Genomic DNA, 3614 nt, shown 5'->3' with positions numbered 1-3614 from the left:
CTAAATATCCTATCTGCATTACAGGCAAGTGGAGCACTGAGGGTCGCTGAGGAGGGATGGTGCTGGAGCTCCATAAACACTCCCACCCCACACATGTGGCAGTGATGTCCTTGTCTCCCCAAAAGACTTTGGGGGAATAGAATTGGGAATTAAACTTGTACTGAACTTACTAAAGTGCAAATACCTACAAAGTCATGTGGGATCCACCTCAGCACTTTGGCTTTTTACCTTTTCTGGATGTCCTTTATACCTCTAGTCTCAAACTGAGAACAAGAATAAACTTTTCTAGGTTTTGGAGATGCTGCTAGTGGTGTATGGGATAATTGAACCCACAATCACAGGAAAAGGGTCTGGAAAGTCCCTCGAGGTGGCTCTTCTTTGTTGGGGAATCACTGTGTAACACAAGATGGTCTGAGGCCATAGTTTATATTTTTCTGACCCTCAAAAGCAGCTCTGTAGGAATTAATTCTATTTCAAAATCCACATTCAGCTAACAAAAGAAAAAAATCTAATGTTTCTGGCAAAAAAAAATTTAAATATCATATTAATTCTCAGAATAATTCAGCATTTAACACTCATAATTCTTAGCTGTTTCCATCTATATGATGATTAATTAAACACCTTAAAAACCCAGTTTTGGATTCTTAAAAAAATATTCTTATGTTCAAAATAAAAGTTAAATTAATATATTTAGCCACTGCTGGTGGGCTTGTTTCATCAGCCTTCTCTGCCATGGATTTACAAATGGAGAGAACAAACATTTATCAGCTGGAATAAAGACTTTTTTTTGGTTTCCGTTTCTGTCTTCTGAGATGCATTCCAGGCTTTCAAAGAAGCCACAATAAAGCTCCAATTTTCTATTTATATGCTCATACGTTATTTTCATTCATATATCTATAACCAGATAAACATTCTGAAAATTCACATTGCAGTATAACCACTTTGTTCTTGTTTTGGGATACTGACTCAAATAGATGCAGCTGAAAGACAAAAATGTGGCATTGAGACTGTACTGTTGCAGTAAGGGAGAAAAAAAGATGGAAACAGAAGTTCTAAGGTCAGCAAAGCAGATTGGAGTAGGAACTCAAAAATCAGGTTAATTCTCTGGTGCATCAACAAATACCCTGTACCAACCACGTACATTACAGACACTGTTTTACACTTTGGCTTCAAAGTGGCGATAATTATTTTCCCTGTGTTAGAGGCTTTTGTGAGAATACCTATTAGTGACTGTAAAAAAAAAAAATCTGATAATGTGATAACACTCACATAGGTATCAAGAGAAACAAGAAGCTTAATTAGTATCTCGCTAGAGACTGATATTCTCTTTAGAAAGAGCAATAGACTGAGTTACTGAAGGTAGCCAAAATTCAATCCTTTGCTGTATACGTAATGAGCTAACTCACAGTTGGTATTTGTTGTGAATTGCACAGTAAAAGAATTTACTTTTAAAATGCCTTTTTGTTGAGTCTTGAATGTGTTGTCCAAAATGTCTCATTTTTAACAAACTTTCAGAGAATTTGAGCATGACCTGGATTCTGAACGTGGCCAGATTTAATGCTGCCAAGCAGCATCTGTGGCTCTGGGTTAGGTAGCTGCAGGAGCATTTTCAGGGTAGGGCTGCACATTCCAGGTCTGCAGCCTGACTGGGCTTCCCCACCCTGCTGGAAGGGGTCTCATGCTCCTACTGTGAAGCCAAGACTTACAACATTAAAAGTTTGAAAAAGGCTTTTTGGATCTACTGGGCAGGCCTATGCCACCACTAAAGCACAAGCTGTGGGTAGGGTCTTCCCTGTTCCAGGGCACAGTCCTTTCATGGCTTGTTGTGGAGCTAGGGGAGCAGACAAGAAAAAAAGTGTTAGATTTGTTGTTTTATAAGTCCCTGCCTTAAAGCAAATGATTTCCTTCTTGGGGACAAAATGTTTCTTAAATAAAAACATAGTATTTCTTTTAAAAGCTGTTAATGCTGCTGAAATGTCAGAGACAATGATTGTAATTTCTTTTAAGGTGTCAGAAGTGTACATGGGCGTATCAAAACAAATTATAGCCTACTTAAAACTGATCACATGTAGCAAGTAACAAGTGTCTAAAATATTGTACCTGTCTAAAGTTTTTAGAAATGTCTTTGTTTAAAAATAAGATTTGCCCAACCTATGGATTTTTAAAACAATTTAAAACCATTATAACTTGGGTCATAAGAAAATACAATTGTATTATTTTTTTTTTAGTCACTTTTCTTCAGGAGTAGGATGGGCAAATTCCCTGAGTTCTTTGAAATGTTTCTATTAAGCTTCACGCTCTCATTTGTTCATGTGATAATTTTCCATGTCTAACCTCAATTTTATTAGAAAGGAAAATTTCTATAACTTGACTCACTCAGTCCCTGTTTCATGCTGCAGTGCAAAGGAAAAACAGCTGTTTTTTCAGACATCTCTCAAGCAAGGTGATGTGCGTTTCCATGTAACTCTTGCAAATACAGTGCTGCCACTTCTACAGAAAAAGGGTATTGTGAAATAGTTACCTCCTTGAGATATATTGTAGGGTGTTAGGAAATTAGTCTTAGCCAGACTGAAGGTGGATCCTTAAAATAACTTGTAGCATTTTAGGCTTCTGTAACATTTTTGATGTGGAAGATCTGCTAAGAATATAGAATCATAAAACAGCTGGGATTGGAAGGGACGTTTAAAAGTCACCTAGTCCTACTGCCTCTGAAATGAACCCCATCCAACCTGACCTTGATTCCAGGAATGGGACATCCACAATTTCTCTGGCAACCTGTTCCAGGGTTGCACCACACTCATAAAAATTTCTTCCTTATATCTAGTCTGAATTTACCATCTTTTAGTATAAAAACCTACTGCAACAGGCCTTACTAGAAAGCTGTCCTCATCTCTCTTATAAATCCCTTTTACTGAAAGATTGCAGTAAGGACTTCCCAAACCCCAGCTCTTCCAGCCCATCCTCACAAGAGAGGTGCTTCATTTTTGTGGCCCTCTTCTGGACTTGCTCCAACAGGTCCATGTCTTTCTTTTGCTGAGGATCCAGAGATGGATGCAGCACTCCAAGTGAGGTCTCATGAGAGTAGAATAGAGAGACAGAATCACCTTCCTTGCCCTGCTGGTCAGGATTCTTTTGATGCAGCCCAGGATATGGTTGGCTTTCTGGGGTGCAAGTGCACACTGTTTGCTCGTGTCCAGTTTCTCATCCACCAAATATCCCCAAGTCCTTCTTTACAGTATAATAAATGACCTATCATGGGCACAATATATTTGTTCTGAAATTTAAATTCACATATTCTTTCAGACATTTCCAATTTCTTAATCTTAAAATTTGCAGGTTCTATAGGGAGCTTTTCTCAAAATTTACTATAATATGTCTGAAAGTCCTTGAGTTCAGATAGCCAGAGGACCTTAAGACTACTGTCTCTAGCAGGTTTCCTATGACTTCCAGATTCCTTTTCATGGGGAATCCCTGCAGTTTTTCTGGACTATGAGATTTCAGAGCAACACATCCATCTGGGTCTGTCTAGGCTAGCTGACGGCACTGCAAGTGTCAATTTCATTCATCATCCGCAAGCTCAGGGAAGATGCTTTTAGAAAAATAGACAGAAAATG

This window comes from Corvus kubaryi, unplaced genomic scaffold, assembly GCF_017639235.1.
Source record: "Corvus kubaryi isolate FWS band 111438036 unplaced genomic scaffold, C.kubaryi_AGA036_p1.0 66, whole genome shotgun sequence".
NCBI classification, from domain to species: Eukaryota; Metazoa; Chordata; class Aves; order Passeriformes; family Corvidae; genus Corvus; species Corvus kubaryi.
This window is presented reverse-complemented; position numbering follows the sequence as displayed.